Source organism: Papaver somniferum, chromosome 3 (genome assembly GCF_003573695.1).
Source record: "Papaver somniferum cultivar HN1 chromosome 3, ASM357369v1, whole genome shotgun sequence".
NCBI lineage: Eukaryota > Viridiplantae > Streptophyta > Magnoliopsida > Ranunculales > Papaveraceae > Papaver > Papaver somniferum.
The window spans coordinates 40,348,314-40,359,980 of NC_039360.1; positions in this window are offsets into that span (position 1 = coordinate 40,348,314).

The following is an 11,667-nucleotide window of genomic DNA, read 5'->3' on the forward strand; positions in this document are numbered from 1 at the left end:
CGTAACATAGATATTTTTGTTATCCAATAACTAAAGTAGCCGATAACGCATGGAATACCAAGAAAATTAAGAGCGACTAAGAGTCAGTCACTGGTGGGCCCGGGAAAGCGTATAAAATTAAGCGCAGAAAAACGCGGGCCTACAGTAATACCGCAAGTGCACGGTGTCGAAAGTGGCAAATGTGCAAGTACGGGTCGATCCACAGAGATTGGGAGTGTTTTGTAGTGTTCTAGCTATTTGGGCTCTAAATTTGCTATTGTTGGGCTTTGAATACCCTTTGAGTGAATTGGGCTTAATGGGTTTGTTTTTAACAATAAAATGAATTGAGTTTGGGCTCAGTTGGTCTTTGAAGTGTAACTGGGCTTTGGCCTTACAGTGAGTTCAGGCTTTTGGGTTAAGCCCACAATTGATTGAATTGGGCTTTAGCTCTAGCCTATCAGTACACTAGGCTTTGGCCTTAAACTTAGGCTTGGGCTGAACTGGGCCTCAATGAACTAAACCTTGGGCTTTGGTTTCAGTCAAGGATCTGGGCCTTTGGGCCTTTGAGGAACTGAACTTGAGCTTTGAACTGGACTGATGGGCTTTTGCTTGGCTGCAGGCTTGGCAGCAACAACAGCAGAGGCAACTTGACAGCAGCAACAGCAGCAGCAGCTTGACAGCAGCAACATCAACAGCAGCAGTACTGCAGGGCAGAGGCAAGTGCACAGCAGCACTAGCAGTTTGCAAGGCAGGAAAGAAAGAAAGCAGTAGTACTGCAGCAGCAAACTGGAGAAAACAGCAGCAACAGCAGCAGCAGTGCAAAGAAGGCAGCTGCACAAACACTGAGTAGCAGGGTAGGGAAGCAACAACAGGGCAAAAGCAATGGAAAAACTAAACAGCAAAAGAAAACTAGACAGCTGCACAAGCAATGCATTAAACAACAAGATAACAGCAAGCAAAGATGACAATGAAGAAAACAGTGAAGAAAGTTTAACAAGACAATGACTCAACAAGCAAAACAAGGCAATATAGCAAAGGGAAAGAACACAGCAACTACAAGCATAAAACAGTGCAAGATGAACCAAGGCCTAAGCCAAGGGCAGGGATGATAATGAAACTGAAATGGAGCAAAACTAAGGCATTCTTCTAGAGTGGGAAGAGAACTAGCTTGCTCATTGTCACTAGAGAGCACTAGTTTCTCCCAATGCTCAATCAAATCAGTGCAACCTAAGCATACAAAAATGGAATGGCAAGATAATCAGCTTGCTATGAGCACTGATTTCTTCCATTACTCAATCAATTCAGTGCTTCAAAGGTTTCTAGCCTAGCCTTCCATTAAACTAACAACAATGAACTAAACATTAACATTACACAAACATGGCACTAACAGTGAACAACATTAACCTAACAGGGTACTAACATAACATTTGAAAATCAGTGAAAATTAAACAGGATGCTAACATAACATGGATACTAACATAACATTTGAAAATTAACCTAAAATGAACAAACCTAGACAGTGAAATTGATAAAGACAGTGAAATTGAAATTCAAAAGGAATTAAGAGTAGACATTAACATGGAATTAACATTTAACACTAACAGGAAATTAAAATTGAAACATAACAGGGAATTAAAATTGAAACCCTAAATTGAAATTTAACTGAAATTTAAGAACTGAAATTAAACCTAAACTAACCCAATTTTGGGGGAATCTCGGCTAGCCCAAGAACACCCTTAAATTGCTCTACACACTCTCTATTTATAACATACAAAATACCCAATTTTTGTGAACCCTAATTTTGAAATTAGGGTTTTGAAAATCCGAAATTTACTCACCAAACATGTGATTTGACACTTCAATCGTCGACCCATTATTTTCCTTGTTCACCTGCTCCGTCCCATGCCTCAATTGCATCTTTCCAACTCGTCCTATTTTATTGATTTCTTCCCTAGGTTTTTAGAGAGAAATTAGGGGAGAAAACTATATAATAGGAGGCTAGAACAAGGGGGTAATGATGGAGAAAGATAGGGGTGATGATGGTGGAGGTGTGGTGGTGGCAGTGAGTTGGTGGCAGAGGTGGAGAAGGTGGTAGTGTACGGTGGATTTTCTGCAGAGGAGAAGGAAGGGGGGCTCGACTGTTTTGGGAAGAAGGGGGGTGTTTGGTTAGCTGGTATAGATTCGGTTGCTAGGGTGTTAGGCGGCTTCATCAAATTGGATGAACAGCGAGGATGAGCCGTGGGATGTGGAGCTGGTAGGTAGATCGGACGGTGATGCGGAGGCAAGCGAGGAGCGACCGTCGGATGAAGGGATACAACGAAACGAACGGTACTTGATGGAGTTAGGTACTGTAGTGTAAGGCGGAGATATCAAACTTCGATGAACAGCAAGGGAGCAACCGTTGGATTCAACTACCATCTAATCTGAAGGCTTGGAATTTCAGCGCTGTGGTGCTTGGCAGAGACTTCAGATTTTGATGCTCTATGAAGGAGCGACCATCGGATGCTTCTGAGAACTGATCTGATGGCTGAGAACGGAGGCGTTTTGTGTGTAGAAAATGAGGTTGTGCGCACCATTCTTCGCGGCTTCCTTGCGTGATTTCTCCCGGCTTTTCACTACTTTTCTCTTTTTGCTCCGCAAGTCATCCAGACTTTATTTATTACCTAAAAATGCAAAATTAATTAATAAAAATATTTATTCTCGAAAACAATGAAAATACAGAATATGGGATAAAATGTAGAATTAATGCATAAAAGATGAGTTAAATGCCAACAAAAAGGGATAGATATATACAATATTTGGCACTCATCAAATACCCCCAAACCTGAATTTTACTTGTCCTCAAGTAAAACAGAACTAAGGAAATCCTAACTATACCACTGTCGCTGGTCTCTCGAATGCATTTAGCGTATGCACTAAGCCTTTTAAACCACTAAGTGTCCCTAGTGGACGAGTTGAAGTCTCGTGAAGGTTTGCTTAGAACGTACCTACAAAGTTCTAGGTCAAAATATAAGCTCAGATTCCATCAAATGTGACATGTGCAAAACAGTTTAAGCTCACAGCAAAATGGAGATGTCAATCTAGCTATCGATGGCACAATCCTAGCACTGATAACAAATAAAGACATGTGATAAGAGTGTAAAGTGTATCTACACATGTGTAAAGAAAGATCTGAAGTTATGACTACTAATCACCAAGAGATAGTTTCTCAGGCTAAGAACTGAGGTCGAAATCTAGCTAGCTGTCCGGACTTTACGAGAATTGTGAATGAGTTGGAGGTATTTCACAATTACTCGCGTTGTACATCAATGGCATACACCCTCCTTGCTTATTACAATGAAACAACAAAAGATGACTCTTTACATGACTCTTATTTACATTGACTACTCTCTTTTATTTTTGGAACAAGAGAGGATGGAATTGAAAAATACTTGATATATATTTTTTTTTTTTTTTTTTTTTTTTTTTTATTGTTTGTATTATTATTATTTTTTTTTTTCTGAATATACATCGTTTTTTTTTTTTTTTTTTTTTTTTTTTTTTTTTTGAACAAAGAAACACTTTTGATACTATACAAAAGGAAACAAAAGATTACATGACACTTTGCAAGAGGTAGCCCTTTTTGATGCACCCAGTTAAATTCGATGGTTGTCTTTCTTAATGTAACCTCCACCTTCTATCCCAACCAACCAAAGAACAAGCTAGTCAAGTTTCGTTCAGTATTCTAAAGTGATTGGCAATCGTAACTTCCTATCAAACACCTTGAAGATCGAGGCCATACATGTATTGGTAGATCGTGCGCGTGCAAATTTCTTATCACTATGTGAATTGTGCTAGAATTAGGGTGCCTAAATATCTAGACTAAGACTCCTAATAAAAATACATATTTGCACAAGAGTCAACATTTCAAGGTAAATGAGCTCCATTTTTATGATTTTTTTTTTTAATTTTTTTTTGAATTTTGAATTTTCAATTTTTTTTGAAATTTTTCAATTTTTTCAAAAAGAAGAAGGAGTTCGTTTTCAATTATGGCAAATTATCATGGTATCTACTCTATACCCCCAAACCTAAACTAAACATTGTCCTCAATGTTTCAAAATATGGAAAGAATTAAAATGCAACATATGGAAAGGGACATGCTGAGTAGAGTAAAAGGAGAGAGAATACCCGATTTTGGCGAAAGCAGAATTAAAACTCCGTTATTCAAGGCAAAAATCCAACATATTTCAGCCGAGATCATATTGGATTAGCAAAATATATACAAAAGGAACAAAAGGGTTTTTAAGAAATTTTATCTACTGGATTATATACAAAAAAAATCACCATACACCAAAAGTCTAAAGAGTTGAGGATCAACCCAAAAGAAAAAGTGTAGAGACATGGAAAGTTTCAAAACACTAAAATTGGACTTAAATGGGAGAAAAATAAAACTTTTTTTTTTTTTTTAAAAAGAAAATAAAATTTGGTTTTTGAATGGGAGCAAGCCCACTGTTTGTCCTCTAATGGAATGGAAGGAAGGCTGCGGCCCACGAAACACTAAGTTTTAATTTTGAAAGTTTAATTTGGCCCAGTTGGTTAAGGCCCGACGTTTGTTTTAAAACTTTGGTTTCGAGGTCCACTCTTGAGTGGAAACAAGCCCACAATCGGTTACAAGCTCAGCTGGGTTTAAACCCAGCCAAAATACAAGTCCAATGAAAGAATTTAAACAAGCCCACAAATTAAACAAACAAGCCCACAAATAAATTATTACAAACCCAACAGAAAATAAGAGAAGCCCAAAAATTGGCTTTAATATTACATGCCCACAATTAAAAATTGGAAGCCCACAATTCGGGTTCTCTTAAATGGGTTACCTTTTAAGCACAGCCCAGCTGCTCTGATATTGTTGCAAAAACCCAGTTGGGCTTTGGTTCTTTTCCTTGGTGGCGTCCCAGCAGAGGAAAAACAGGTTCAGAACAGCAGGTCCAACAGCAAATGAAGTGAAGCAGATGCAGATGCAAATGCTATGAAATGAAATACAAAAATAGCTAAGAAAAACACAGATAAAACACAGCACCAATCCCCGGCAGCGGCGCCAAAAACTTGGTGGGCCCGGGAAAGCGTATAAATTAAGCGCAGAAAAACGCGGGCGTACAGTAATACCGCAAGTGCACGGTGTCGAAAGTGGCAAATGTGCAAGTACGGGTCGATCCACAGAGATTGGGAGTGTTTGTAGTGTTCTAGCTATTTGGGCTCTAAATTTGCTATTGTTGGGCTTTGAATACCCTTTGAGTGAATTGGGCTTAATGGGTTTGTTTTTAACAATAAAATGAATTGAGTTTGGGCTCAGTTGGTCTTTGAAGTGTAACTGGGCTTTGGCCTTACAGTGAGTTCAGGCTTTTGGGTTAAGCCCACAATTGATTGAATTGGGCTTTAGCTCTAGCCTATCAGTACACTAGGCTTTGGCCTTAAACTTAGGCTTGGGCTGAACTGGGCCTCAATGAACTAAACCTTGGGATTTGGTTTCAGTCAAGGATCTGGGCCTTTGGGCCTTTGAGGAACTGAACTTGAGCTTTGAACTGGACTGATGGGCTTTTGCTTGGCTGCAGGCTTGGCAGCAACAACAGCAGAGGCAACTTGACAGCAGCAACAGCAGCAGCAGCTTGACAGCAGCAACAGCAGCAGTACTGCAGGGCAGAGGCAAGTGCACAGCAGCACTAGCAGTTTGCAAGGCAGGAAAGAAAGAAAGCAGCAGTACTGCAGCAGCAAACTGGAGAAAACAGCAGCAACAGCAGCAGCAGTGCAAAGAAGGCAGCTGCACAAACACTGAGTAGCAGGGTAGGGAAGCAACAACAGGGCAAAAGCAATGGAAAAACTAAACAGCAAAAGAAAACTAGACAGCTGCACAAGCAATGCATTAAACAACAAGATAACAGCAAGCAAAGATGACAATGAAGAAAACAGTGAAGAAAGTTTAACAAGACAATGACTCAACAAGCAAAACAAGGCAATATAGCAAAGGGAAAGAACACAGCAACTACAAGCATAAAACAGTGCAAGATGAACCAAGGCCTAAGCCAAGGGCAGGGATGATAATGAAACTGAAATGGAGCAAAACTAAGGCATTCTTCTAGAGTGGGAAAGAACTAGCTTGCTCATTGTCACTAAGAGCACTAGTTTCTCCCAATGCTCAATCAAATCAGTGCAACCTAAGCATACAAAAATGGAATGGCAAGATAATCAGCTTGCTATGAGCACTGATTTCTTCCATTACTCAATCAATTCAGTGCTTCAAAGGTTTCTAGCCTAGCCTTCCATTAAACTAACAGCAATGAACTAAACATTAACATTACACAAACATGGCACTAACAGTGAACAACATTAACCTAACAGGACGGGTACTAACATAACATTTGAAAATCAGTGAAAATTAAACAGGATGCTAACATAACATGGATACTAACATAACATTTGAAAATTAACCTAAAATGAACAAACCTAGACAGTGAAATTGATAAAGACAGTGAAATTGAAATTCAAAAGGAATTAAGAGTAGACATTAACATGGAATTAACATTTAACACTAACAGGAAATTAAAATTGAAACATAACAGGGAATTAAAATTGAAACCCTAAATTGAAATTTAACTGAAATTTAAGAACTGAAATTAAACCTAAACTAACCCAATTTTGGGGGAATCTCGGCTAGCCCAAGAACACCCTTAAATTGCTCTACACACTCTCTATTTATAACATACAAAATACCCAATTTTTGTGAACCCTAATTTTGAAATTAGGGTTTTGAAAATCCGAAATTTACTCACCAAACATGTGATTTGACACTTCAATCGTCGACCCATTATTTTCCTTGTTCACCTGCTCCGTCCCATGCCTCAATTGCATCTTTCCAACTCGTCCTATTTTATTGATTTCTTCCCTAGGTTTTTAGAGAGAAATTAGGGGAGAAAACTATATAATAGGAGGCTAGAACAAGGGGGTAATGATGGAGAAAGATAGGGGTGATGATGGTGGAGGTGTGGTGGTGGCAGTGAGTTGGTGGCAGAGGTGGAGAAGGTGGTGGTGTACGGTGGATTTTCTGCAGAGGAGAAGGAAGGGGGGCTCGACTGTTTTGGGAAGAAGGGGGGTGTTTGGTTAGCTGGTATAGGTTCGGTTGCTAGGGTGTTAGGCGGCTTCATCAAATTGGATGAACAGCGAGGATGAGCCGTGGGATGTGGAGCTGGTAGGTAGATCGGACGGTGATGCGGAGGCAAGCGAGGAGCGACCGTCGGATGAAGGGATACAACGAAACGAACGGTACTTGATGGAGTTAGGTACTGTAGTGTAAGGCGGAGATATCAAACTTCGATGAACAGCAAGGGAGCAACCGTTGGATTCAACTACCATCTAATCTGAAGGCTTGGAATTTCAGCGCTGTGGTGCTTGGAAGAGACTTCAGATTTTGATGCTCTATGAAGGAGCGACCATCGGATGCTTCTGAGAACTGATCTGATGGCTGAGAACGGAGGCGTTTTTGTGTGTAGAAAATGAGGTTGTGCGCACCATTCTTCGCGGCTTCCTTGCGTGATTTCTCCCGGCTTTTCACTACTTTTCTGCTCTTTTTGCTCCGCAAGTCATCCAGACTTTATTTATTACCTAAAATGCAAAATTAATTAATAAAAATATTTATTCTCGAAAACAATGAAAATACAGAATATGGGATAAAATGTAGAATTAATGCATAAAAGATGAGTTAAATGCCAACAAAAAGGGATAGATATATACAATATTTGGCACTCATCAAATACCCCCAAACCTGAATTTTACTTGTCCTCAAGTAAAACAAACTAAGGAAATCCTAACTATACCACTGTCGCTGGTCTCTCGAATGCATTTAGCGTATGCACTAAGCCTTTTAAACCACTAAGTGTCCCTAGTGGACGAGTTGAAGTCTCGTGAAGGTTTGCTTAGAACGTACCTACAAAGTTCTAGGTCAAAATATAAGCTCAGATTCCATCAAATGTGACATGTGCAAAACAGTTTAAGCTCACAGCAAAATGGAGATGTCAATCTAGCTATCGAGGCACAATCCTAGCACTGATAACAAAAAAGACATGTGATAAGAGTGTAAAGTGTATCTACACATGTGTAAAGAAAGATCTGAAGTTATGACTACTAATCACCAAGAGATAGTTTCTCAGGCTAAGAACTGAGGTCGAAATCTAGCTAGCTGTCCGGACTTTACGAGAATTGTGAATGAGTTGGAGGTATTTCACAATTACTCGCGTTGTACATCAATGGCATACACCCTCCTTGCTTATTACAATGAAACAACAAAAGATGACTCTTTACATGACTCTTATTTACATTGACTACTCTCTTTTATTTTTGGAACAAGAGAGGATGGAATTGAAAATACTTGATATATATTTTTATTTTTTATTTTTTTTTATTTTTGTATTATTTTATTTTTTTTTTTTCTGAATATATACATCGTTTTTTTTTTTTTTTTTTTTTTTTTTTTTTTTTTTTTTTTTTTTTTTTGAACAAAGACACTTTGATACATATACAAAAGGAAACAAAAGATTACATGACACTTTGCAAGAGGTAGCCCTTTTTGATGCACCCAGTTAAATTCGATGGTTGTTTTCTTAATGTAACCTCCACCTTCTATCCCAACCAACCAAAGAACAAGCTAGTCAAGTTTCGTTCAGTATTCTAAAGTGATTGGCAATCGTAACTTCCTATCAAACACCTTGAAGATCGAGGCCATACATGTATTGGTAGATCGTGCGCGTGCAAATTTCTTATCACTATGTGAATTGTGCTAGAATTAGGGTGCCTAAATATCTAGACTAAGACTCCTAATAAAAATACATATTTGCACAAGAGTCAACATTTCAAGGTAAATGAGCTCCATTTTTATGATTTTTTTTTTTTAATTTTTTTTTTTGAATTTTGAATTTTCAATTTTTTTGAATTTTTCAATTTTTTCAAAAAGAAGAAGGAGTTCGTTTTCAATTATGGCAAATTATCATGGTATCTACTCTATACCCCCAAACCTAAACTAAACATTGTCCTCAATGTTTCAAAATATGGAAAGAATTAAAATGCAACATATGGAAAGGGACATGCTGAGTAGAGTAAAAGGAGAGAGAATACCCGATTTGGCGAAAGCAGAATTAAAACTCCGTTATTCAAGGCAAAAATCCAACATATTTCAGCCGAGATCATATTGGATTAGCAAAATATATCAAAAGGAACAAAAGGGTTTTTAAGAAATTTTATCTACTGGATTATATACAAAAAAATCACCATACACCAAAAGTCTAAAGAGTTGAGGATCAACCCAAAAGAAAAGTGTAGAGACATGGAAAGTTTCAAAACACTAAAATTGGACTTAAATGGGAGAAAAATAAAACTTTTTTTTTTTTTTTTTTTTTTTTTTAAAAAGAAAATAAAATTTGGTTTTTGAATGGGAGCAAGCCCACTGTTTGTCCTCTAATGGAATGGAAGGAAGGCTGCGGCCCACGAAACACTAAGTTTTAATTTTGAAAGTTTAATTTGGCCCAGTTGGTTAAGGCCCGACGTTTGTTTTTAAAACTTTGGTTTCGAGGTCCACTCTTGAGTGGAAACAAGCCCACAATCGGTTACAAGCTCAGCTGGGTTTAAACCCAGAGTCCAAAATACAAGTCCAATGAAAGAATTTAAACAAGCCCACAAATTAAACAAACAAGCCCACAAATAAATTATTACAAACCCAACAGAAAATAAGAGAAGCCCAAAAATTGGCTTTAATATTACATGCCCACAATTAAAAATTGGAAGCCCACAATTCGGGTTCTCTTAAATGGGTTACCTTTTAAGCACAGCCCAGCTGCTCTGATATTGTTGCAAAAACCCAGTTGGGCTTTGGTTCTTTTCCTTGGTGGCGTCCCAGCAGAGGAAAAACAGGTTCAGACCAGCAGGTCCAACAGCAAATGAAGTGAAGCAGATGCAGATGCAAATGCTATGAAATGAAATACAAAAATAGCTAAGAAAAACACAGATAAAACACAGCACCAATCCCCGGCAGCGGCGCCAAAAACTTGGTGGGCCCGGGAAAGCGTATAAAATTAAGCGCAGAAAAACGCGGGCGTACAGTAATACCGCAAGTGCACGGTGTCGAAAGTGGCAAATGTGCAAGTACGGGTCGATCCACAGAGATTGGGAGTGTTTTGTAGTGTTCTAGCTATTTGGGCTCTAAATTTGCTATTGTTGGGCTTTGAATACCCTTTGAGTGAATTGGGCTTAATGGGTTTGTTTTTAACAATAAAATGAATTGAGTTTGGGCTCAGTTGGTCTTTGAAGTGTAACTGGGCTTTGGCCTTACAGTGAGTTCAGGCTTTTGGGTTAAGCCCACAATTGATTGAATTGGGCTTTAGCTTTAGCCTATCAGTACACTAGGCTTTGGCCTTAAACTTAGGCTTGGGCTGAACTGGGCCTCAATGAACTAAACCTTGGGCTTTGGTTTCAGTCAAGGATCTGGGCCTTTGGGCCTTTGAGGAACTGAACTTGAGCTTTGAACTGGACTGATGGGCTTTTGCTTGGCTGCAGGCTTGGCAGCAACAACAGCAGAGGCAACTTGACAGCAGCAACAGCAGCAGCAGCTTGACAGCAGCAACAGCAGCAGTACTGCAGGGCAGAGGCAAGTGCACAGCAGCACTAGCAGTTTGCAAGGCGAAGGAAAGAAAGAAAGCAGCAGTACTGCAGCAGCAAACTGGAGAAAAGCAGCAACAGCAGCAGCAGTGCAAAGAAGGCAGCTGCACAAACACTGAGTAGCAGGGTAGGGAAGCAACAACAGGGCAAAAGCAATGGAAAAACTAAACAGCAAAAGAAAACTAGACAGCTGCACAAGCAATGCATTAAACAACAAGATAACAGCAAGCAAAGATGACAATGAAGAAAACAGTGAAGAAAGTTTAACAAGACAATGACTCAACAAGCAAAACAAGGCAATATAGCAAAGGGAAAGAACACAACAACTACAAGCATAAAACAGTGCAAGATGAACCAAGGCCTAAGGCCAAGGGCAGGGATGTGGAGAAGAAGTAACAAAGCAAAGCTAAGGCATTCATCTAGAGTGGGAAGAGAACTAGCTTGCTCATTGTCACTAGTGAGCACTAGTTTCTCCCAATGCTCAATCAAATCAGTGCAACCTAAGCATACAAAAATGGAATGGCAAGATAATCAGCTTGCTATGAGCACTGATTTCTTCCATTACTCAATCAATTCAGTGCTTCAAAGGTTTCTAGCCTAGCCTTCCATTAAACTAACAGCAATGAACTAAACATTAACATTACACAAACATGGCACTAACAGTGAACAACATTAACCTAACAGGGTACTAACATAACATTTGAAAATCAGTGAAAATTAAACAGGATGCTAACATAACATGGATACTAACATAACATTTGAAAATTAACCTAAAATGAACAAACCTAGACAGTGAAATTGATAAAGACAGTGAAATTGAAATTCAAAAGGAATTAAGAGTAGACATTAACATGGAATTAACATTTAACACTAACAGGAAATTAAAATTGAAACATAACAGGGAATTAAAATTGAAACCCTAAATTGAAATTTAACTGAAATTTGAGAACTGAAATTAAACCTAAACTAACCCAATTTTGGGGGAATCTCGGCTAGCCCAAGAACACCCTTAAA